This window comes from Notechis scutatus, chromosome 4 (assembly GCF_049901735.1).
Source record: "Notechis scutatus isolate UNSWTSFEM ecotype Mainland chromosome 4, rNotScu1.2, whole genome shotgun sequence".
Classification (NCBI taxonomy): Eukaryota; Metazoa; Chordata; class Lepidosauria; order Squamata; family Elapidae; genus Notechis; species Notechis scutatus.
Genome location: NC_142012.1, coordinates 152,929,652 through 152,956,345, shown reverse-complemented (window position 1 = coordinate 152,956,345; position 26,694 = coordinate 152,929,652). Strand labels below are relative to the sequence as shown.

Below are 26,694 nucleotides of genomic sequence, written 5' to 3'. Positions count from 1 at the left end.
GGCGAGGAGATGCGTGCCTCGATGTGAGTGATATTGAGTGGGCCACACCCAGCCAATAACATGACCACTGAGCCATGTCCACCTCATCACATGACCACCAAGCCACGTCCACCAACTAAGCCATGCCCACAGAACCAGTTGTTAAAAATTTTGAATCCCACCCCTGCCTTCCACCTCTGTTATTCAATTCTATTCTGTGTGCCCTGGAAAACACAAGGTAAGCTGCATATGTTTTGGGTCATGTGACCAGATGGAGAAGAGAGAGTGGCTTACAAGAGAGAAATCAACCTCACTCTGAACCCTTGTACAACTGCTTCTCTCATACAGATACATCGGGACCTTCTTTTTCCCCTGGATTTTGTTTCCTACACAAACCTCAACCAAATCCAACCAATTTTAAGCTAGATCTTTCTTTTGTTAGCTTCTCCCTCCTCCTCACAAATTTGGTTTTGTCCCTTTTGGTTATCTCAGACGTATCCTGTTAAAAGGTAGACAGGCAGAATCCGAAACATCTTGACGTGCAGTAATTTGTTTCCAACTTCTGTTGGGTTGAAAAGAGTAATAACTAAAATTAGAAGCGAAGTTATTCTAAATGTGGCCCGGTGCACTTAGGAAGGCCACTAAACTTTATAGATTGTCCTTGGAAAAAAAATTTCCCCATGTGATAGTGGGAAGTTCTAAGATCCATCTTCTGCTGATGGATTGAGGAGGTGGATGGGAAAAGGTTTTCTGGAAGTGAATTGAGGTTTATAGGATCTAAAGCAGGGGTGTCCAACCTTGGCAACTTTAAGACTTGTGGACTTCAACTCCCAGAGTTCCTCAGCCAGCAAAGCTGGCTGAGGAACAAGTCCACAAGTCTTAAAGTTGCCAAGGTTGGACACCCCTGATCTAAAGCCTTCTATTCGTTCAGTGTTCTTCAGAAGCAAATTATAATTATTTTATGCATTAAAAGGAAAATCCTGAAAAAGGAAGGAAGGAAGGAAGGAAGGAAGGAAGGAAGGAAGGAAGGAAGGAAGGAAGGAAGGAAGGAAGGAAGGAAGGAAGGAAGGTTTATTGCATAATACATGGTTTCTGCTGCTGGGTTTCAAATTTTCAATGTAATATCTGGATACTGTGACTATAAAGGTTTTCATGACATCTCCTTTATCATCAGTCAATAGAACACATAATTATATAAATATGTACATATTTATCTAACTTTCATTAAGGTCACATTTATATCAGTACTAAGTTGAGGTCACTGACCAACAATTGGGACTTTTTGACCTGCACGTCACTTGTGTACAAAGAATGTAGTTTTGTCTCTTTTGGCAGGTTCGATATCAACCTTTATCTGCAAAAATATGTCCTCCCCAAAGAAGGAAGCACTGCTTTAGGAAGGACATAATGTATATTCATTGCAGGGCTTGCATGAACATTTGATACTTGCACCTTGTATCTAGCTAATCACACTTGATCGTGGAAGCTGAGCAGCGTTGGCCCAATTAGTGGGAAATCCATTGGCAATTTCAGGCTGGTAACCTGGAAAGGGAAGTGAAAAATTACCCTAGCAGAAAATACTAGTAAATCATAATCAAAACCTGGAGTATACTAGAAGTAAGTAAAATCTGGTAGTCCTATTTTAGTAGTTGCCATAAAAAAAAAGTGGGGGAGGAAGGAAATCTGGAAGAGCAGTGCAGCAGTTTGAAAGTGGAAGTACATTCCAACTCTTATCTTTAAAAGACTGTAATTAAAACACCAGAGCTTTTGCCCATGAATATATTTAATTGGAGAAGGTGAATGATGATACCCAGCCCGTGAACGTGTTCATTTGGAGAATCTGGTTTATGAGACACCCGGGGAGGAGGGGGGGGGAACAGGGTCATGGTGACTGTAAATTACGTGTGCCAGAGTTGGCTTCGTACAGGGCAGTGCCAGTATGTCGCCTCTAATAAATCCTTTGAAGTTTTTTGAACTTTGGCTCAAGAATCATGATTTAATTAGAGCGATTGCTGGAATCCTGACAAACATCTTGTAACTTCAGCAACATCACTTCTTGAGAAGGATCCTGGTTTGATGTAGACCTTACATAATTCATGGGTTATTCATACCCATGAATATCATACTGTCAGAACTACTGTAGCTACCAAAAAATTACTAGCCAATCAGAAATATAAGCACTTACAAGAAGAACCAAATAAATGTTTGGACAACTCCACTCCTCCCCCTTATAATACAGATCTAAGGTATGTTTCTCAACTTTAGCCACTTTAACATGTGTGGATTTCAATTCCCAGAATTCCTCAACCAGCATGCTGGCTGGGGAACTCTGGGAGATGAAGTCCAAGTTGCCAAGGTTGAAAAACACTGATCTAAGCATGCGAGTGTTATGATCAATTTTTCAAGTCAAACATATTCTGGACTTCCTTAAACTCCCACCATAAAGTCTGAGATAAGTGCTTTTCTTTCCCATCCCTTGGTTACAAATTCCTTATTTCATTCTGCACCATCCACTGATTTAGAAAAAGAAAGCAGAAAAAGAAAGTCAGGTATTTCCTTGCAAAGCTGTTTCCAATCTCATCCAGGCTCTAAATTGCCTACCTTCTGCAAACCAGCAGTGCTGACACTGAGAAAATAATGGCTGCACATTATTGTGTGTTTGTCATGCCATTTCTTATTATAAACCACTGTCAGGATCAGTATATAGCAGGGGCAATATCCAAACCATTCATAATATTGGAAAGTAATCCGCGACAAGCTGAAGTGTTCACTTAAACAAATCTGGCTGTGGTGGATGAGCCATGTTGCAAAAAGGATTGTGGAAGCTTATTTGTTCTTAAGGATTACATTTAATTGTTCAGACTGGAGCTTCACTGACTCAGCTCTTGACTCTCCATGTTAACATTGTCAAAGGCGAGAGCTAAGAATAGACCATAGCTGCAAGGAAAGTTGTATAGAGGATGATGACTTCACTTGCATATGAAGAATGATAGAATGCTGGATTTCAGCAGCAGCAGCCTTGAATGGCAACCCCATCCCTTTGTTCAAATCTTATCACATGACACACCCAGGTCAACCTAATCTGAGCTTCCATGTTAAACAGAGTGAGGCTGGTACTGTAGATGCATAGCTGTAGAGTTGCTATGGAAGTTAGGTTGCAGGTGTAAATGGAGGTGGAGGTAAGTGTATATAATTTATATATATAATATATATATATATATTTATATATATATATATATATATATATATGTATATGTATATATATGTGTATATATGTGTATGTATATGTATATGTATATGTATATGTATATATATGTATATATATGTATATATATGTATATATATGTATATATATGTATATATATATGTATATGTATGTATGTATGTATGTATGTATGTATGTATGTATGTATGTATGCCTTCAGCTTTGTTCGAATATTTTCCCACGTCATTATAGTTGTGCTTTTAAAGTTGTAGCAACGTTTCAGCAGAATCTCATCTGCCATCATGAGGCAGATGAGATTCTGCTGAAACGCTGCTACAACTTTAAAAGCACAACTATAATGACGTGAAAATACCCAACAAAGCTGAAGGCCATACATGTAAGCACCAGCAAAACTTAAGAATATATATATATCTATATCTATATCTATATCTATATATCTATATCTATATCTATATCTATATCTATATCTATATCTATATCTATATCTATATCTATATCTATATCTATATCTATATCTATATCTATATCTATATCTATATCTATATCTATCTATCTATCTATCTATCTATCTTTGGTTATTCGGGTTTTCTCCCGCGTAAGATTGGAAGTATCTAGGCAACGTTTCGATGAAGTCTCATTCATCATCTTCAGGCTTGTGTCTTCAGCTCTGTGCTTCTCAGAGTGATGTGAGCTTGCAGCTGCTTCTTCCTTTTAACTGCTAGTCGGGGTGTGACTTGATTGGGTGGGGCTTGGCTGTGTTCTGATTGGGTGGGGGTGTGTTCTCATTGGTTGGGGGGTTGGCCGTGTTCTGATTGGCTGGAGGTGTGTTCTGTTCAGGTGGAGGCTTGGTTGTGCTCAGGTTAGTCTTAGTTGCTGGGGGATTTGAGCTAATGAGCTGTGATCTTGCTTCGAGTTCGTGGTCGTGCCGCATCTTCATGGTGGGGGTCAGTTCGCTTCATGTATGGCTCGGAGGGATTTGAAGTGGGTAGTGATGCAGCTGTAGTGTGGCTCCTGGTCTGTGGTCGTGTCTCATCTTCTGTGTGGGTGTGAGTCTGCTTTTTACATGGAAGTGTGGTGGTGGCATCTTGTGTGGCCCTCATGGGTGTGGGTCTGGTGTCATTCTTCATGTTAGGTATTCGTCTGTTCATGAGGGCGGGTTTCCAAATGGCTGGTAGGCGGGAGGTGTCATCTCTTTTATTCATGCTGTGTGGGTGTTTTTCTATCTCTATGGCTTCTCTGATTATTCAGAGAAGCCATAATCAATAATCAATAATCAGAGAATAATCAGCCCCATCTATTCTCTGCCTCTTGAGTCCCAGCTGATTAGCTGGGTCTTTTTTTGTTGCCCTGCCCAGGAGAACGGAGCTGGAAAGCAGGTTAGCGGGGAAGGGAGGGAATGAGATTTTGCAGTTACTGTCCCCCTGGAGTGGGGAGGGAAATGGAGATTTTACAGTATCCTTCCCCTGCCACACCCACCAAGCCATACCCACAGAACCGGTAGTAAAAATAAATTTGAATCCCACCACTGCCTTGAAGCCTAGATGATCCTCAATCCTACTACGAACACCTGGCTGGGGGCTGCTCAGCAACTGATTGAGAGGGGCAATAGCAAAGCCAGTGCAGGAACCCATCCGCTTGCCTCTAACAAGCAGTGGATCAGAATAGACAGAACAAGAGCAGCATAGGAACTGGTAGTGAGGACAACTTTATGTTGATTTTGTTTTGTGCTAACTCTGTGACTGGTGGGAAGGGGGAGTTGAGAACCAGCACTTTAATCCACTAATGAGAAAAATTGTAAGATTTCAGTCAGAGAAAACTCTATACGGCACATGTCTCACTGGGTCTTATTGTCTTATTGTGTGTGAAGGGGACATGCTTACCCCTGGTTAAGTTTCTTAGAAAACCATGCGTTTAAAATTAACGCAATTAATTAATTACGTTTATAATGCTGTTCCGCTTATCTGCTAAGCAGCTTATAGCAACAACATCCAGGGGACTGAAGTAATTGACAAAATGAACCAATATCTCCAGAGCAATACATGATTTTATGGTCTTTTAAAAAGCTGGCACTTCAAGAGAATGCCAACATGCTTGCTGATGGAAAAAAATAATAGAAGGGATGCCAACTATATGATACTGGGAAGACATTGCTGAAGCTAACCCTGAAAAGATCTGTTCCATCTGCCACTGTCAGAGTGGGAAAATAATCTTAGGATATAGGCAGGCATATAAATTAAGAACGTAATTGTAGAGCGGCGGGATAACTGAGGCGAACACGGAGCAAACTCCAGCTTTTACTTTATTTTAACAATAAAGGGTTGCCGCGGCTGCCGTGCTAACAAGGCAGCCAACTGGCGGACAACAGCTGATGCTGTTCGACAGCTCTCTTTTATAGCCAGCTGTCAAACGGCACCAGCCAATAGGAACGGTCCATGTTCCCGCTGGAAACACGGACCGGAGTGAAGCCTTCAACTCAGTCTTTTCCGAACACCACAATAATATGGTTTTCAGGGTTCACATAGTACAACAAACCGTAAGGTAATCATAAAGTGCACTAAACCACTCAGCTGCCACCCACCAAGGGTATTTCTAATGACCACACTTGGACTCTTAACAATTTTCCATGGTTAAGTGAGACATTTGTTCAGTTTTGCCCCATTTTACGACCTTTCTTGCCTCCATCGTTAAGTGAATCGCTGCATTGGTAAAGTTAGTAACCTGGTTGTTAAGAGAATCTGGCTGCGCCATAGACTTTGCTTGTCTGAAGGTTGCAAAAGACCACCGCGTGACCTTGGGATACAGCAACAATCATAAACACGAATCAGTTGCCAAGCATCTGAATTTTGATCACATGATTGGATGCTGCAAAGGTCATAACTGTGAAAAACGGTCAGAAGTCAAATTTTTAGAGCCATCGTAACTTTGAACTAAACAAACTCTTGTAAGTCGAGGTCTATCTGTATAGCACCAGTAGCAGGCCACAAAATAATGATTCAGGCATCATGACATCACCCATATGATGCAATGATATACTGTCCATGTTTGGTGCAAGTGCATAAGCAACAACGTATTTATTATAAGTCCTTATTTGCCCCCCTTTGTCCCCGAGGGGCTTCCATACATAATCTGTTGAATAAACAGAATTGCTGCCTCGTTAGTTGGATTTGTTAAGAAGGTTGTATGGACTCAGCCTTGCATAAATGCAGCTTAAGTTTTGCTATTTAGCCAGCAAGGGGGAAGGGCTATGGGGAAAAAGGAAAGGTAAAATAAAGGTTTTCTCTGTCCAGTCATGTCCAACTCTAGGGGGAAGTCCTTATCTCCCTTTTTTTAGCAGGGGGAGCCAGCATGGTCCAAAGTCATTTCTATGGTCATGTGGCCAACATGACTATACACCGAGGTGCATGGAACACTGTTACCTTCCCACCAAAGCAGTACCTATTTATCTACTCACATCTGCATGTTTCTGACGGAGTGGTGTGGTGGCCTAGAGGTGAAGTTCTTGCCTCACAATCAGGAAGCTGTGAGTTCAATCCTAGGTAGAGGCAGATATTTCTCTCTCTGGGCACACTGAGAATATATCAGCTGAACAAGATTGTGCATTGGTGACAGGAAGGGCATCCGGCCATTAAATAAAAACCACTTTGCTAGCTCCATTCAGTTGCCCAGACTCTACCCTGCATGGGATTATGGGGTCATTAAAAGACGATGATGATTTGCAAGTTTTTGAACTGTTAAGTGGGCAGGAGCTGGGGCAAGTAACGGGAGCTCACCCCTGTCACATGGCAGTTGGGTCTCGAACCTGGGCTGTCAGCTTTCCAGCTCACCTCAGCCTCCTTAACCGCTGAGCCATTGCACCTTCTATGGGGAAAACCACTTTCATTTTAATCTGGGAGGGGGCCCTATTGAAATAAACCGACAGCAACACAACAGAGGTGTAATCAGTTCCTGTTGCACCAGGGGTGGGATACGACAGGGTTAACTACCGGTTCGGGATTTACGAGTTTCCCTGCCCACTGTGAGCCGCATGCCTGTTAATCGTCATCAGCCTGCTGCGTGCCGAGAAGCAGCCTTTGAAACAGCTCTCTTTTCTTGTTTTTTTAACTGCAGCTGTGCCTCGTTTGGCAGCTGAAGTTGAAAAATCAGGAAATAAAGATCAGGTAAGAATCCGGGTGGGCAGCTGGGCAAAAACATCAGCAGACATAGAACTGGTTCTGTGTCTACTGCTCTTCAGAGCTACCGGTTCTACAGAGGTGGACAGAACTGGTAGAAATCCACTATTCCTAGCACAATAGGGAGCTGGGAGACATCTCAGCCTCCGAGAAGAGATTCAACAAGATGGATGTTATTTATTCCTATGTCACTCCTTCTCCATCTCTCTGGGCTGTTGGCACACCTCAATTAAAACAACAAGCTAACTGCCTTTGGAGGAGGTTGGGAAGTTACATGTTTGCCTGTTGGGAAAGTTTGTGGAGTTATCTTTCCTATAACAACCTGGCTTTTTATCAGTTAATTGGAATAATTCTGCTGCCACTTACTCCTTCAAAGCAGTATCTCATTATTTCAAGACAACCAGTAGTAATACCTACAAAGAGCTTTCCCATCTCAGGAAAAGAAAAACAGAAACCTCAAACTCATTAGCTTTCTTTCATTATTATGTTTAGACAGAAAAGCAGTTCCTTTCCCCAAGTTCCTAGCTTGATCTCTGGTAGACTGGTTTGATTCACCCATTGGGTGATCATATGATTGGTTTGGTTTTGCTTAGTACGCCAAAGGCTGATCCATGGTTTATTATATCTTGCAAATCCAGTCTTTTGCCTTTCATGTCCAGCATATGTGATTCTGCATTCTCATGGATTTGGGTATATGGGTAAGCTGAAAGCCTATTGTTTTCCAAGTCCAGTCCAAGATATTAATTATGATCTCTAGCAATTTATGGCCAACTTTCGTAAAAGAGTTTCCTTATCTCTATTGCATCATTACGTCCAAAACTTTAATATTTTCATCAAGACTAATTTGCAAATACATCCCTGAAATTTCAACCTGTTTCCAAGTAAAAGATAGTTAGATTGGTGCTGGCAGCAGCAACAGCTAAGGTGCTTTCTTAAACTGAATGTCTAGGCATTGAGTTAGAGGACTGATTGTGTGTACAAGATCCTGGCCAAAAACCAGGCAAATATATTTTAGCATAACAAATTTAACATATCCAGTTTATGTCATTATATGACGCCTCAATGTATCATATCACCTCATAAAACTGGATGAATGAGCAAATGGCTTTTGCTCATGTAATGTAGTGCAAGAGAAATCAATGATATTTTTCTGGAGACTGAAAGTATAATTCCAGGTACCAAAATTCCTTCATAATGTTGGCAAGACACTACAGAATTCATAAAAAAAACATGAACCAGAATAACAAAATAACAGAGTTGGAAGATACTTTGGAGGTCTTCTAGTTCAATCCCCCCTGCTCAGACAGGAAATCCAGTGGTGGGATTCAAATTTTTTTACTACCAGTTCTGTGGGCATGGCTTGGTGGGCATGACTTGGTTGGTGGGCGTGGCAAGGGAAGGATACTGCAAAATCCCTGTTCTATTTTACTTCTGTTGAGCCAGGTAATTCTAACCAAAAATAATACTTTGTTGGGCAAGATTAATCATCAATTTGAATGACTCCAAACATATTTTTTCTAATGAGCTATAGTGGTTGGTTAAAGTGCGGTACTGCAGGCTACTTCTGCTGACTGCTAGCTGCCTGCCATTTGGCAGTTCAAATCTCACCAGGCTCAAGGTTGACTCAGCCTTCCATCCTTCTGAGGTGGGTAAAATGAAGACCCAATAGGCTGACTCTATAAACTACTTAGAGAGGTCTGTAAAGCACTGTAAAGCAGTATATACAGTATGTCTTAGTACTATTGCTATTGCTAGTTAAGAACATTATGAACTCCCCATCAGCCTGGCCACTGTTGCGATGCATAATAGAGATTGAAAAACTTTTTCCAAGTTGGGGAAACGCTCTTATTAAGATTTTGTTCCAGCAAGGGCATTTCTTTTACCTTCATTCAATTCCAAGTTTTTGCTTCTTTTTTAAACTAAGCCATTGACAAATTCAGGTTTTATTGTCAGTATAAAAGCAGCACATAGGTGGAATTTTAATTAATGTGACACACACTGTCTTGCAATTTCTCAAATGTGTTCTTCCCCTGGAAAAGAGGTTTATTTTTTTATTATTATTATTTTAACAGTTTCTTCTTAGGGTGCTTAATCATTTGCTTTGAAGTCCCCTTGACAGGTTTTTAAGCAAATGTGATTGGTGGAGGTGGCAGGGTAGCTACTGCTGGTGTTATTTCTGCTAGTCCTCTTTCAAACCCTCAAAGGCCGCTGCTGCTGCCCACACATCCTATCCTGAAAAGGGCCCCTGGGAAGATCATCTTTCAGGATTTCATTAAAGCTGTGGAAACCAGCAAATCTGCAAATGATTGGAGAGAGGCTTATACAGTGAAATCGGGTCTTTTAAACATACCCTTTAGCCACCTTAAGGGCATCATAGTCCACCCATTAAAATGTCATTAATTTTATGGTCTCCTAAATAAACCTGAAAGACCAATTTTCCCCCTGGAATTGAAAAAGAACAAGTTTGGAAAATAGTCATAAATGCATAAATACCTGTGCACACATACACATACACAAACACACGCACACACACACACACACACACACACCAGTGGTAGGATTCAAATTTTTTTTTACTACTGGTTCTATGGGCATGGCTGGTGGGCGTGGCAGGGGAAGGATACTGCCAAATCTCTATTCCCACCCCACTCCTGGGGGAAGGTTACTGCAAAATCCCATTCCCACCCCATCCCACTAGCCTGCTTTCCAGCTCTGTTCTCCTGTGAAGGGCAACCAAAGAAGAGCCAGCTGATCAGCTGGGACTCGGGAGGCAGAGGATAGATGGGGGCAGGGCCAGTCAGAGGTGGTATTTGCCGGTTCTCTGAACTATTCAAAATTTCCGCTCCCAGTTCTCCAGAACTGTCCAGAACCTGCTGAATACCACCTCTGACACACACACATGTCTGCATTTCTTTCTGCATGTCTGCATTTCTTTCTGTGTACACTGAATTTTTCTCTCTGTGTGTATGTGTGTGTATGTTTGTGTGCATTTATTTTCCAATGTTAATTTTAGTTTGCCAAGTGTCTGAATTTGACTCTGGGATGCTGCAACAGTCATAAGTGTGAAAAATTGTCATAAGCAGAGGTGGTATTCAACAGGTTCTGACCAGTTCTACAGAACTGGTAGCTGAAATTTTGAGTAGTTCAGAGAACCAGCAAATACCACCTCTGACTGGCCCCGCCCCATCTATTCTCTGCCTCTCGGGTCCCAGCTGATCGGCTGGGTCTTCTTTTGTTGCCCTGCACAGGAGAACAGAGCTGGAAAGCAGGTTAGTGGGGTGAGAGGGAATGGGGATTTTGCAGTATCCTTCCCCTGCCACACCATCAAGCCACGCCACCAAGCCACAGAGCTGGTAGTAAAAAAATTTGAATCCCACCACTGATCATAAGTAACTTTTTTCACTCCTGTAGTAACTTCAAAAGATTGCTAAATGAACTTCTATAAGTTGAAGACTACCAATACTAATACTGAATTGAGCCTGGGTGCCATCTGAAACAAAAAATGCTAATTTATTTAAGGATTGGTAAGTCCAAATCTGTGCTGGTGTGAAACCAACAAGGGTGAAAACCTGAGATGTCAGAAAAATGTTTCTTGGCGTGCAGGTGATGTAGATGATCTCTAATAAAAAGAAGAATTGGGGTGACATGATAGCAGTGCTGCCACGAAGAAGAGGTAAGGTAAGCTAACTAAAGGTTCCCCTCGCACATACGTCCTAGTCACTTCTGGGACTAGTGGGTGGTGCTCATCTCCGTTACAAAGCTGAAGAGCCAGCGCTGTCCGAAGACGTCTCCGTGGTCATGTGGTCAGCATGACTAAATGCTGAAGGCGCACGGAACACTGTTACCTTCCCACCAAAGTGGTCCCTATTTTTCTACTTGCTTTCGAAATGCTAGGTTGGCAGAAGCTAGGACAAGTAACAGGAGCTCACTCTGTTATGCGGTGCTAGGGATTCGAACCGCTGAACGCTGAACTTTCTGATCGACAAGCTCAGCGTCTTAGCCACTTGAGCCACCAGGCCCCTTGAAGAAGAGGGGGGTAGTTTCAACCTATTCAGCACTTGAAGGACAAGAAGCAATGGATGAAAACTAACCAAGGAGAGAACCAATCTGGAACTAAGGAGAAATTTCCTGACAGTGAGAACAGTTAATCAGTGGAAAGACCTGCCTCCAGAGTTGTGGGTGCTGGAAGCTTTTAAGAAGGAACAACAAGTTATCTGGACAACAAGTTATCTGGAATGGTATAGGGTCTCCTGCTTGGGTGGGGGGTGGACTAGAAGACCTCCAAAGTCCCTTCCAACTCTGCTATTCAGATATTCTGTCTCTATAGATGTAATCTATTTAAGAAGGTAGTTGAAACTCAGGCCCAGGTGAAAACCTCCACAGGAATTTGACACACCCAAAGTTTCTAATTTCAATAGCAGCTGGGATATGGTCATTTCCTTTGAAGCAGGATGGGGGAATTTGTTTTTCAAGAACTTAAAAGCGCAGTAAAGATGAAACATTAGTCTGGTCCTTCCTGAGCACTTAAAAAGAAGTGTGTGTGTGTGTGTGTGTGTGTGTGTGTGTGTGTGTTGGGCAGATCATTTTCTAGCAGTGTAATGACAAGAGGCTTTGGGGCCATTTTTCTGCACAGCTGGATCTTAATTGAGAGAACCAGCCCAGCCAGGAAAGGTTACTTTTGCTGTAAGAAAATGCAAAAAAAAAAAAGAAAACAAAGAAAGAAAGAAAGAAAAGAAAAAAAGAAATAAAGAAAAAGGAGATAAAGAAAAAGAGATGATTAGGAGGTAGGTGGAGAGGAGAACCCAAAACAAACACAACCGTAGAAAGTCCTAATTGCTCTGCTTTGTGGAGTTTTTAGCTGAATGGGCTGTAGTGCTATAGCAACAGGGCTCTTGTTTACAATACGCACTTGGTTCTCTCTCTCCCGCCCCCCACCCCACCCAGCCGTTATCAGCTCAGGAACTAACAAGAAACAGGCCTTCCATTGGGTCATAAGATATTTTCCAGTCCTGTTATCTACTCATATTCTGTCCCACACATCCAAACTGCCCAGTTTTGGATTATTGGGTGATGTCATATTAACATTGCTTGATTTGATTTGATTCACAGGGAAGAACAACAAAGATGATTAGGGGACTGGAGACTAAAACATAGAGAGATTACAGTGGTGGGATTCAAAAATTTTTACTACCAGTTCTGTGGGCATGGCATGGCGGGTGTAGCATGGCTTGGTGAGCGTGGCAGGGGAAGGTTACCTCAAAGTCTCCTACCCACCCCACTAACCTGCTTTCCAGCTCCGTTCTCCTGTGCAGGGCAACAAAAGAAGACCCAGCTGATCAGCTGGGATCCAGGAGGCAGAGATTAGATGGAGGCGGGGCCAGTCAGAGGTAGCATTTGCCGGTTCTCTGAACTACTCAAAATTTCTGCTACCAGTTCTCCAAAACTGGTTGGAATCTGCTGGATACCACCTCTGACTCTTTCGAAATGTAAGTAAGATTGAATTACTTTGTCTTCACAGCAACAAACCGTCATTCGACAAGAAATAAGTGGTTTTCCTACAGTGTGCAAAAACAAGATTTGCTTAAGTGTACCAGGGAAGTCAATATTTGCAGTCATAAAACAAGCTGAGCTAAAACCAAACCAATGTTAACTATACTACAAACACAACCAAAAGCGTGTTGCTATTTCTTGTTTTTTGTGTTTTGTGCTTTCTGATGTTTTTTTTCATTATTGTTAGCTCTTCAGAGATACGAACCTGAAACTGGCAATCACATACATTGAACAAACAAATGAATGAACTCACATGACTTTGTGCAATATGAGAATTTGACAAGTGATTTAATTTCCCCATTGCAGTAGGACTGTCAAGCACAAGGGAAATCAGAAGATTCAGGCAGTCTAGATGAGCATAAAGATGTATTGTGAGCTTAAGTTCTCTACAAGAATCTGAGCTACTAGCAGTCAAGGGGAATGAGCAGGGGATAAGAGAGGCATTCAAGGTGGGCTGGACTTAGATCTCTTGCGGACACATTGGAACTCATGGCTGACGATGTGTTTGACCCCTCCCTCAAGCTCAGCCTGGTCATCTGCTACAAAGACATGATTTCCAAAATCATGATGAGTTAATAAACACAACTGTAAACCACTTTTGCAAACTGCAATGACTATGTTCATGCTTTTTCCAACACTCTGGAACATCTCTTCAAATGGTATTGTGCTGAAACAGTATACGGAACCACATCTGAAAGATAACGATAAATCATTGCTTGAAAATAGGGCAGCCAGGCTGCTAATTAAATGTGGCACAAAATAGGATATAGCTTACTGTTACGGTTACAGTTGTATGTTTTCATTTATTTTATTTGAAACATTTGTTCATTTGCTTTCTCCCAAGTGGTGTTCAAAATGAGGTGGGCATTCTGCACAATAAAATACAAAACAGACATTAAAATATTTAAAAGTTCAGTAAAAATTCACTAAATGAACCAGTATGGTAACATTCATTTTTTTAAAAAGTCACAGCTGCAACATTTACAATTCAGCCCACATCTGTCAAAAGCCTGTTAAAGAACCAAGGCCTTTGCCTCTTTCCAGTGGATCAACAGATAAGGAATTAGTTGGAGTTTGTCATACTTCTTCCCACTGGCAATATGTTCTATGGCTACAATCCAACAAGAATATCCAAACTCGCCAAATTATTATTTCACCTGGCCTAATGTTGACCTTGCAGAGTTCTCTGCAACTTTATCCAGAACATCTACTTGTTCTGGACGGACAGCACACATTTAGGTTTGAGGCTCCATTGATTTTGAACACACACCCATACCCAAAATGGCTTCCGTGTCCAACTTACTAGCCCAATTGTTCCTGAGTCTCAACAAGATTTTCAGATAGTGTCCAGTGTCCAAGTTCAATTTCAATTATGCAGTGTTGACAAAGCCAGGATGTCCAATAGTTTCTGGAACTGGGGTGGTGGTAGTGGTATTGATGTTTAAAAAGTAGACACTATTGAATCTATGTTGAGCCATCACCATTTCATGAAGGTTCTGCATCAAAGTAGCAGGAAGTCATGCCACTAGTTTTCAGCACTTGTAACCCAGAGGATGTGGGAATCTGCAGAAAAATAATAATAATAAAAAATGCAAATGCGTTTGTGGAAGGATGGGCTGCATACCCCTTCTAAAGAAGCTTCTTGGATGAGAAGCAAAATGTTTTCAAGGTAAAAAAACCAAGAAAGTCCAGTTGCCTTTTGGAAAAAGTGTCTGTTGGACAACATGACCTGGATGATCGAGAATCTCCATATGCACCTCACCTTAAATGACTTTGGTACGTATCTTGCATATTTTCTTTCTTCTCACTATTATTTATTTATTTATTTATTTATTTATTTATTTATTTATTTATTTGATATTGCCACCTATTCACCCATGGCGACTCGAGGTGGCTTACACAATGTAAAACCATATTTAAAACAAAAAATAAAAAACAATAAAAACTAACAAAAAGAATCAAATAAATTAGTAAAGTACAATAGAACAAAATTTGGGGGGAAAAAATTTAGTGTGAGGCTTTCTGATGTTCATGGGAACTAATACTTTGAGATACACCTAATTTAAATTTTACGTGTATGTATGTAAAATGTACATTTCATGTATCAGATAGGAAGATGAGTTATTTTCACCAATAATGACTTGTGGAAGCCTACCCACATTTCCTGATAAAAATAAAAGAAATTGTTGAAAAGAAAGGGAAAAGGTAGAATGTAAATGGATGCTGAAGATGGTTACCTCTGAAGAGTACCTCGACTTACAACCACAACGGAGCCCAAATTGTATGTTGCCAATTGAGAAAGTTAAGTGAATTTTGCCTCATTTTATCATCTTTCTTGCCACTTTTGTTAAGCGGATCAATGTAGTTGTTAAGTTAGTAACATGCTTGTTAAATAAATCTGGCTTCCACATTGACTTTGCCTGTCAGAAGGTCAATGAAGGTGATCATACTACCCTGGGACACTGGAACTGTCAAAAATATGAATCAGGTGCCAAGCATCTCAGTTTTGATCACATGACCGTGAAGATGCTCCCATAATCATAAATAGAAAAAAAACTGTCATAAGTCACTTTTTCAGTGCTGTTGTAGCTTTGAATGGTTACTAAATGAACTGTTGTAAGTTGAGAACCTGTATTTGGTGAGTTATCACTTTGTTCAAAGTCCAAGTACAGCTTCTCTAATTTCTTCTCATCCCCACTTCCAACTTAGTCTTCCTCTCATTTGGCTTCCTATCCCAATGCAGCTACCTTAGGCTGTCTGGGCAATTCTGGGTGTTGAAATCCACGAGCCTTAAGTCTAAAGGTTGGACACCTTTGAGTTCCTCCTTCTGAGCAATGGCTCTCCTCGTTTTGTCAGCATAATGTTTACATCCTTTTCTTGTCAGCATTCCAAGTAACGCACCCATAGAAAGCAGAACTCTGAGGCAGGCAAACTCTTCAAAGAACAATTTATTGGATACTTCATATTGGCACAACCGGTGAAAGCCGACCGTGAAAGTTCCCATGGCTTTCACCTAATTAAAAGGTAAATGTTTCCCCTTTCCCCCAAGTCACTGGTCATGCTGTCCAATCAAGGTGCTGGGCGGTTGCTTGGTTACTTCACTCCTCCCCTGGCCAGCCACCTGTTGAAGTGTCCTTGGTTCCCTTGGTTTCTTGTTTTGGCTACAAAACCCCATCTAACTATTTTCCCGTTCCCTGTCCCCTCTTCTGCTTTGTGGCAACCCTGAAGCCTCCAAGATGGCCTCAGCCAGTTTTACTTCAGGGCTGACACAGGGTTTCTGAACCTTGGCAGCTTTAAGACCTGTGGACTTTAGATTGGCTGTAGGAATTCTGGGAGTTGGAGTCCACAAAGTTCCAAATATGAGAATATATGTATTTGTGCATGGAAAGAGAGATAATTATAGCAACTGATTTTATACTCTATTTTCAGGCAATTATTACTCACGGTGATAAAAATGTACATTTACTAGAAAGGGACAAGAATCCTGAATGGGTTTTAATCAAAGAGGGCAGTTTCAGGTTGACAAAGAGGAGAATGGGACGCTCTTTGGATATTTTATTTTATTTTATTTTTATTTTGAGATACCATTGCCTTAAGCTGGGAATTATTTTCCGTTCAGGGAAAATAGAATTATGTTGGTAAAAGCAGGATTTTTCAAAGTCATGGGACCATATTTATGAAATATTATCCCTGAAGATGTTTGCTTAGTTAACATACTGAGAGACGGTTAAAACTACCATATTAGAAAGGCATTTGTTGCAGTTAATTACTGATTATTTGTGTTTTGGTTGTTAGGTTTGGGGTTTTTTCCCAATTTGTAATTGAATCACAATTATTTGGGATTAAATTCCAACGGCCTTATTTCAAGAGACATGGTAGGACTTTTGTGAATGTGTACTACTTGTTGGGCAGCACTGCGGTTAGCCACTAGAAGACTATTTGATCAAAATGATATGCAGAAATGGTAGAAGACTAAGCAAGCATAGCAACAACAGAGCTAAATCCCTATCCTTCTTATGGGAAAGAATGCAGGAAATAGGATAAACCCAAGCATTTAGCTCAAAGTATACAAAAGTAAATCTAGAAACTCCCACAGGCAAAGATGCATTGACATTAGCAGAAATAAATGAAAATCTTCTCGATTTCTCTACTCACTGAATTCTTCAGCTCTTGAAGATGACTGGTTCAAGAAATTTATGAGAAGACCTCCCAACAAGAGATGTAAAAATAGAAAGCGTAACAGCCCATGGCCTCCAACACTGGAGAGATAAATATAGGAACAGAAATTAATTTGTCATTCTTAAGCCACACAAAGAATAGGAGAAAGTATGACAAATAGATATTGGGTTAGGCATTCAGCAGTGGTGTCACTGGAGTCACTTGGAATACTGTATACAGTTTTGGTCACCACAATATAAAAAAGATATTGAAACTCTGGAAAGAGTTCAGAGAAAAGCAACAAGATAATTAGGGAACTACAGGCTGAAACATATGAAGAACGGTTGCTGGTAGGTCTAGTGTGGTGAAAGAAGGACTAGGGGCAATATGATAGCAGTCTTCCTGTCAGCATTCTGAGTAATTCATCTGCCAAAAACAGAACTCAGAGGCGGGTAGATTGCTCAAAGAACATGTTTATTGGACACACCCTATTGGCACAGCCAGTGAAAATCAACTCTAAAGAACCCGATTTTCCCCTAATTAAAAGAGCAAATATTTCCCTCCCCATATGTCACTGGTCACACTGTCCAATGAAAGTAGCCAGGAGGCTGCTTGGTCACTCGTCTCCTCCTTCACTTGCCATAGATTGGGATGACCTTGGTTCCCACAAGAAACCTTTTCGTTTTGACTGGTAGCCAATCTATCTACTTCCCCCCTCCCTTCCCTCTTCCAAACGTCATGGCAACTATGATGCCAGAAAAGATGTCTTCAGTGGGCTCGCTTCAGACTTGATAGTTCCAATATCTAACCTCCATCTCAAATAGGAGACCCTATATCATTTAAGAGAAACTAACACTTGCATAATCCTAAATCATGGTGGGTCAACCATCAACTATAAGTGGCTAAATTCAGACAGCACATTAATAACCAATTTATGAATTAGAAGTTGTGTTACCCTTCAGTGTATTCATGCGTACTTTCTATCTAGTTTTCCTGATTTCTACAGCCTATTTTTTTAAGAAGTGGGGTTGCTTTAGATACGCCTACCATTAAACCAGTGGGGATCAGAAATCCTGATTGATTTAATTTACCACTCAGTTAACCTCACAATCTGACATTATGAGATAAAGTTACTCATAAGTTCCTCTTCCAGTGAAGACAGCCCATTCTAGAATTCCTGCTATTTCTTTCAAGTCCTCCTCACAGTCTGTCATGCATGTCTTAACAATAGAGGTGATAAGAGTGACTGGTCGATATGAAATTTACTCAGTTTGCAACTATGGTCAGGCAATTTCAAAACTCCCGCTCCCCAATCTTAAGACTCTTAATCTCTTAAAACTATTTTAAAAGGCATTTTAAGGGTTTGTTACAGTCATTCAACTTCTTTGTTGCACGTAACTCCTGGTGATTGCATGGATGTGCCATTCTTCCTTTTTGGGCAAAAATTTTGGAAAGGGTTTGCAACCGCATTTTTTCCAGGTTGCTTTTTTTACTTTCCAATCTAATTACCAGATCTGGGATTTGCTGGTCTTTTGCTCCTTAGCTTTTCTAAAAACCAACCAAAGGTCACTTCGGCTGTGTCATCTGGTAGGCTTATCACTGCAGTAGGATACCACCTGGCATGATGTTGCCATAAAGGTAACATTTGTGGATATAGTCCACAAGTTGGTGGAAACTAAAGGAAGCTTCTGATCCCACCACAGGTTGCAGTCTCATCCATTTATTCTGCAAAGGCTCATGTATAAAGTCAGCTAGGTATGGAGTGCTTTTCTGCTACAGCTGGGTATTAATCAGAGGTGGTATTCAGCAGGTTCTGACCAGTTCTGGAGAACTGGGAGCGGAAATTTTGAGTAGTTCGGAGAACCAGCAAATACCATCTCTGACTGGCCCTGCCCCTATCTATTCTCTGTCTCCCGAGTCCCAGCTGAATGGCTGGGTCTTCTTTGGTTGCTCTGCACAGGAGAACAGAGCTGGAAAGCTGGTTAGTGGGGTGGGGAGAGAATGGGATTTTGCAGTATCCTTCCTCCAGGAGTGGAGTGAGAATGGAGATTTTACAGTATCCTTCTCCTGCCATGCCCACTAAGCCACATCCACCAAGCCATGCCACGCCCACCAAGCTATGCCCACAGAACCGGTAGTAAAAAAAATTGGAATCCCACCATTGGTATTAATGTACGGTTTTGCTCAACAAAACGGCAATGTTGCACTCCAGGAAAAAAAGAGAAACGTATGAAGTGAGAAAGAATGGCTGCCAAATACTTTCAAGACCAGTCAGAGTTTGGATCAAGTGGGGGAGAGAAATCATTTAAGGAAAATAAACCCATTCTTGGTCAAGAGAGCCAATGCTCAATAAGAAAGTTGGCAGTGCCAACTTTGGTTTCAGGGGCAAAGCACAAGCTGCCCAAAGCAACAGTTAACGGTTTTGGCTTCCTGTATGTTAGAATCCCCCCCAAAAAGTGGGGAATCACTCTATGTCACGTCCTACACAGCATAACATTAATTTTTCCTCATCTTAAAGATGTACTACATTACTTTGCGTGCAGATTTTTGCTAAATATGTATTTAACCCACACTGAATCTAGCAGAATCTTTGCATAACGTTGTTGCATTTCCTCTGTCTCTCTTGTGGGGGAGAGAGGGAGGGAGGGAGGGAGAGAGAAAGAGATTTATGAAAGAGATTTTCTGTTTATAATTGTATTTCATTATGAAATAAGAAGACCATCTCCTGGAGCAAGGAAGTGACACGTCTGGTAAGAACAGTAACTGTAGTTTCTGTTCTTTCTGTTCTTTTTTTAAACAAGCACATTATTTATTTCTGTTTATATTTTAATCCTTTCCACAATTTTAGTATGTTTTCTGTGTAATTATATATTTTGGACCATGAAAGAATATAAAACCAACTTTGTAAACAAATCTTTTAGTAATGGTAAATGGTCTCAGTTGACATTAATCAATCTGCTTTAACTCTGGAGGAGACTGAGCAACTATGGCTAAAAATCCTTTTGCTATGAATTTGCATTTTGAATGTTTAACTAGAAGAAAATTCAACTGGAAGAAAAAGTGATATTTGAATGTAATTGACACTCCTCGATTATTTCTACATGATTCTATATAGCTCCACATAGAAGAGTTTCCTTCGCCAGCATAGATGTTTTCCCTGTAGAGGGACAGCGGGATGCCTGCCTGCCTCTCTCTCTCTCTCTCTCTCTCTTTTCTATCTATCTCATTTATGCAGTATTGCAGGCTAATTCAGCCCACAGCCAGGAATTCAACCTTTACAGTCTAAGATTGACTCATCCTTTCATCCTTCGGAGGTCAATAAAATGAAGACCTAGATTGCTCAGGGCAGTATGCTGATTCTGTAAACTGCACTCTTTCTTTCTTTCTTTCTTTCTTTCTTTCTTTCTTTCTTTCTTTCTTTCTTTCTTTCTTTCTTTCTTTCTTTCTTTCTTTCTTTCTTTCCTTTCCTTCCTTCCTTCCTTCCTTCCTTCCTTCTTTCTTTCTTTCTTTCTTTCTTTCTTTCTTTCTTTCTTTCTTTCTTTTCTTTCTTTCTTTCTTTCTTTCTTTCTCTTTCTCTCTCTCTTTCTCTTCCCTCTCTTCTCTCTCTCCCTCCCTCCCTCTCTCTCCCCTCTCTCCTCCCCCCCCCCTCTCTCTCCTCCAAAGGGCAGCATACGAAACTACCATAAGCCATAAAATGGCTAAAGCCATTTAATCAAACAGACAGCCCAGCCTAAAACAATCCAGAAAACATCAAAACCAACAAAATAACACAGGGGGCATTAAACAAATAGCAGGCATCAAGCCCAGGCCAGGACCAAAGTCAGAGAGGGGCCACCTTTATTTCTGAGGGGATGGTGTTGTACCTGAGGATTGGGGATGCAACAGAGAAGTCACACACTTCCTTGGACCAACAAAATGATAACATCTAACAGAAGGGAAGTGCAGCACAGCCACTCTGCTGGAAAATATTGGGTGGGCAGAAACAATTGGAGATAATAGGTGACTCAGCTCTCCAGACTCCACCTCATACATGGCTTTATTAGAAATAACCAGCACTTTCAATTGCTCCTGGAAGCCAACTGGTAGCAAATGCAGCTTGTAAGTATAATATTTTGACACATCAAGAGGCACTGCTTGAGTTGTTGCATTTTGAAACAGATGTTTCTTCTGGACGGTCAAGTATGTGTTTGCTCAAACATAGAGAACTGGGTGCCTACTGTTCTCACCCTGGCAATCAGAACTAGAACATCTGCTCTTGAATCTGATAAGTACCATTCATGATGAGGCAACTTGAGCTACTCTTATTAAATGATCAACAACCAAGCGTTTTGCTGCTGAAACTCACGGCAACAATTTATTTATTGCCTTAGCTCAGGGGCGTCAAACTTGGTTTCATTGAGGGCCACATTAGGGTTATGTTTGACCTTGGAGGGGAGTGTGTGTGTGGCCAGGTGGGGGGGGACAGTTTGATATCACTTGTATTGGGGATGCCAGTGGTGGCCCGAGCACTCTGTCAGCGAAAACGGGCTCCTGAGCTCCATTTTCTCCTGCGACAGCCTCCTGCAACCCTCTACAAGTGAAAATGGAACTTGCGAGGGCCATGTGTGCCCCTCACAAGCTCCATTTTTGGCTGTGATGGCCTCCTCCAAACCTCTGCTACCGAAAATGGAGCTTGTGAGGGTCCTGGATGCCCCTCACAAGCTCCATTTTTGGCTGCAACGGCCTCCTCCAACCCTCTGCCAGCGAAAAAGGAGCTTGGGAGGGCTGCCCGTGGCTCTCGCAAGCTCCATTTTCAGCTGTGATGGCCTCCTGCAGGCCTTGATCCTCCTGAGCTCCATTTTCACTGCCAGAGGCACCACAGGCCAATCCTTTGCTGTTTCCAGGATGGCCTCACGCACCCACGGGCCAGATCCAGCCCTTGATTTTGACACCCCTGCCTTAGCTTACAGAAATCACTTCACTGAAATGTTAACACTATAAGGTTTCTTCCTTTTATTTGTATACGTACTGTTACTTTTTTCTTTCATTCATTCAGTGGAGGCTGTTGGACAAGCCCCTGCAGTTTCCTGGCAAGTTTTTTTTTTCCAGGGATAATTTGCCTTTTCCTCCATCCTAGGGCCAAGAGAGAGTGACTGGCCCAAGGTCACCCAGCTGATTTTCATGCCTAAGCAGGCCTGTTCGGTTGTATTACTTTGTGCTGTGGGTTCTGAAATAATCTGTTTTATGTCTTATGATGTTTTATTTTCATAGTGTCATTTGTTGTTTTAACAGTAAAGCACATTGAGCTGCGTGTCAAATGAGCAGCTATACAAACTGGCTAAATAAATAAATCTTACAGCCTTGCACAAGAAAGGAAACCAACATCAACATGAAAATAAATAAACAGTTAAAACATTCAATATTCAGAATTTGCAATGGGGTGGATCCTCATATTAAATTACATACAATATACTAGAATAGATTAAATCATATATTAATTTAAATAAAGTAAGTTAAATAACACGCAGGAATGGTTGGAATGAAAAGAGAGGTCTTTAGTCATTATTTAAACAGACTTACTTGCCAGCAATTTCTTGTCAGTTTTATTGACAAGTTTAATTCTGTTTTGAGTATCAACAAGGTTTTGTTCTAAATAGATTTGTTTAGTTTTAAGCTGTGATTAATAAGTATCTGGAAACTCAAACCAAGAATATCAACAGCAGGTTTTTTTTTAAATTTCCTGGGCAATTTATTAGGCTAAAAGATTCATTGGCTATCAGGCACCGTATTAGGATGCCCAGAGCTGGCCTTGCTTTTTGTCCATTCATCTGGATAAAGTGATTTGAGTTTCTAGTATGGCTTTATCTATATGGCTCAGGAAAATATTGGTCCAGGATGACATACCCCATCTAACTAACTGATCATTTAGGTAGCCACAAAGATTTTCTTAACTTAAGGTTTAGGTGATTAAAGCTATCAGTTGAGTAGCAACTTTGGGCAATGTACAGATTAAAAACAAAACTGACAGTAGCAAGTGTGCAATGCCAACAGCCTGGTGTGTTCTTCATTGTGTGCCTGGTTACTCTAATAGAATATCAAACAGTGGTGGGATTCAAATTTTTTTACTACCAGTTCTGGCTTGGTAGGCGTGGGTGGGCATGGAAGGGGAAGGATACTGCAAAATCACCATTCCCTCCCCACCCCACTAACCTGCTTTCCAACTCCGTTCTCCTGTGCAGGGCAACAAAAGAAGACCCAGCCGATCATCTGGGACTTGGGAGGCAGAGAATAGATGGGGATGGGGTCAGTCAGAGGGAGTATTTGCCGGTTCTCCGAATTACTCAAAATTTCCACTACCGGTTCTCCAGAACTGGTCAGAACCTGCTGAATACCACCTCTGATATCAAGGTCACAGCTTTCCAATAGTTACTTCCTGAAATGAGCAAACTTGATTAAGTTAATTTGAGTATATTTTTACGGCTGGGTTGAAAAAAAATGCTTATGAATGTTTCTACTTCATAGACCCAAAATATGGCTGTTTGGGAGTATACTACCGGTAGTCCTTGGCTTACAACCACAGTTGAGCCCAAGATTACAGTTGTTAAGTGAGATGTTACTTAAGTGAGTTTTGCCCCATTTTATGATATTTCTTGCCACATTTGTTAAGTGAATCATTGCAGATGATTATTTAGTAAACAGGTGGTAAGTGAACCTAGCTTCCCCATTGATGTTGCTTGTCAAAAGGTCACAAAAGGTGATCACATGGCCTTGGGAAACAGCAATGGTCATAAATATGAACCAGTTGCCAAGCATCTCAATTTTTTTTAATTTTTATTGATTTTTAAAACAAACATGAACAAACAAAACATAAAAACATCAAGCCATCTTCCATATATATACATACAGTGTGCCGGTTGGTTTACAAATTGTTTTGTGCTTCCATTTCGTAATATTCAATTACAATTACATTGTATATACTCTCATACTTTCAATCAAATATTAAATACATTAATATCATTATTAATCAATCATTTGACTATATTTTTATTCATTCATGTTTTAAGAAATAATCATATTTTACTTAATTTGTTTTATAACGGTTCATATTATCATCCCAAATCTATCCTAAAATCATTTTGTAGATATAATAAGAAAAGAATACATCTTTATATATTTATTATATATTTACCTAATTCCACCTCTCTAACCTCAATATCTGTCATTTAACCATTTATAGCAAGGATCTTCTAACTTGGCAAGTTTAAGACTTGTGGACTTCAACTCCCAGAATTCCTGAGCTAACATGACTGGAGGAGGAATTCTAGGAGTTGAAGTCCACAAGTCTTAAAGCTGTCAAGTTTGAAGACCCCTGATTTATAGAATAGTTCCCATGTTATGAAATAGTCCCAGTCTTCTTTTCCTTTAATTTTTAGGGTTGACCTATCCATCTCTGCAAATTCCAGAATTTTTTTTTGATTATAATATTGTCTGCAGTTTCTGGGTTTTTCCAACATTGTGCATATGCAATCCTAGCTGCTGTTAGGATAAGCCAGGACTGTCGTAATCACTTGTTGGTTTTTCAAAGCTAATCTTTACAGAACTCTTAGTTTTTGGCACTTATTCACCTTTGGTGTTTGATCATCACTTTTGGCAATCTGGAAAGGAGGATCTGTCCTGATTTTTCCATGGATTCTTCAGAGTTGGTTTTATGCTCAGCCAAGGTCCCTGCTGGCCAAGATCTCTATTTATGAAGCCAGACTCTTCCCAGGCCTGATTATTCCTTTAGTGATGAGTGCTTAGTCTAGTTTTCAAGTATCTCTGTCTACTTTGTCTTCCTTTCAGCTTATATGGGCAGTCTGACAAGGAGGGAATTGTATTATTTGTATAATTTGGTTAGCTCTACCCTCATTTTGTAGGCTAAACAAAATGTTGATCAGAAATACATCTGAGCTCATGTTTGTTTTCATGGTACATAGAGAGGAAAAGTGAGGAAGCAGGATCAGAGATAGAAAGGATCGTGTAGTCTTTCTGAATCCTCTTTTCCCATGGTACTTTTCAGACAAGGGAGCATCACAGTGTAAAATGACTTAAAGCTAGAAATTAAGAGTAACATTACCTCTTTCCTTTTGTTCCTTTTTCCTTTTTTTGGAGCCAAAAAAAGTTCCAGATGAGTATCAATGCTCCTTTTTTTGGGGGTGGGGGGGTGTCTGATGTTATGTTGAACTAGCTTGATACACATGCTTTACTAAGAAACTATATGGTCGGGCTTAGTTTTGGGGGAGGAAAATAAAGGGAAAAAATTCTGCCTCTGCCTACCAGCATCCATCAGTATTCATCTGGCTAGCATCCTGTCTGTGTGTGAAAGAGTTGAGGGCTGTTTGAGAACTGAAAGAGTATTTGCTGTGTGAGCAAGAAGGAGACAGCAAGGAGCCTGGGTGATAGAAGAGATGATTCCACCAGACTGTCAATCATTTGGAAGCCTGCACTGAAACTAAAACTGAAATGTAATCTCCCTCCTCTAGCTTGACAAGCACCTGGCATTTGGAAAACAGATTTCTTCCAGGCATGGAAGCACCCCAACCAGGCACCCAGATGAAACCTAGCTTCCTAACTAATGATAGCCATCCATTTACCGGATGCCAGCTGCATGGTCAAAGGCCTCAAAAAACACAATGTTGCCAGCCAATTAAGTAGCAAAAAGAGCCAAAAACAGACAGAAGATATTAGAAACACCAATTTCAAGCAGTGTACATATAAACCCAAGACCAATAAACTGCAGACCAAGACTCTATAACCAATATATGAAGAAAAACCATTCTGGCACAGCAATAGGCTGCCCCAAATTTAACTCTGAAACCACTGTAAAGTCTGACTCACAGATGAACACTCCCCATACAGAAGCCTGATGATGGCAGATGAGATTCATCCGCTTCATACAACTCCATAAAACACAACTTCAATGCACGTGGGAAAATGGACCCCAACAAAGTTGAATGCCATATATATATATAAATCACATACATAAATCACTGCCTAGTTTCCAGTTTCAATCAACTATCAGTTAGCTCAGCTTCCCTCCAAATGGTTATTATGGGAATTATAGTCAAACACATCTGGAAGTTTCCAGATTAGAACAGGCTGGGTTGGCTGAAAAGATATTCTTGCCTTCTTCATAATATTGTAGGAAGTACAGTAAGAATGGTAAGCAAAGGTTGGTTTGCAAGCACTGACTTGGATATATGGAATCCAGACTGCCTGTTTCCAGTTATGGGATTTGTAGTTTGTCAATATGACATTGATGCTGCCCTTCAGAATCCGCAAGTGCCCTTTTCAGGTAATAATCACCCCATTATCACCACTGACAGGAATGATAAATCTGTCAGCATCTAGACTCAGCCAACTGTTTCCTTGCTTCCTAGGAACAGTTCATTTTTTGCTATAGCCTTAAGGCAAAGAAATTTATTTTCTGAAATACCATTTCCTGATACCAGCAGGATAATAGCTCCCCTAGAATCTGCAAGAATGATTCTTAATCAACTGAGAAAGGTTGTTACTGTTGCTAAAACAGGACATATAGCTCAGTCAAAACAGCTGTGGAAATTACCCAAAGGCCACAACAAGTGAATAATGTTC

At 40.7% G+C, this 26,694-nt stretch overlaps 1 long non-coding RNA gene across 1 annotated transcript in view; it reads right to left on the bottom strand.

The window, feature by feature from the left end:
• Positions 1-13,261: 13,261 nt before the first annotated feature.
• Positions 13,262-26,694, bottom strand: part of LOC148130967 (uncharacterized) — a 42,402-nt gene continuing 28,969 nt past the window's right edge. Inside the window, exons 2-4 of the long non-coding RNA XR_015749519.1 lie at positions 17,080-17,183; positions 13,700-14,487; positions 13,262-13,615 (exon numbers count right to left, since the gene is read on the bottom strand). This is a non-coding gene — a long non-coding RNA (uncharacterized LOC148130967). The remainder of the gene's footprint in view (positions 13,616-13,699; positions 14,488-17,079; positions 17,184-26,694) is intronic.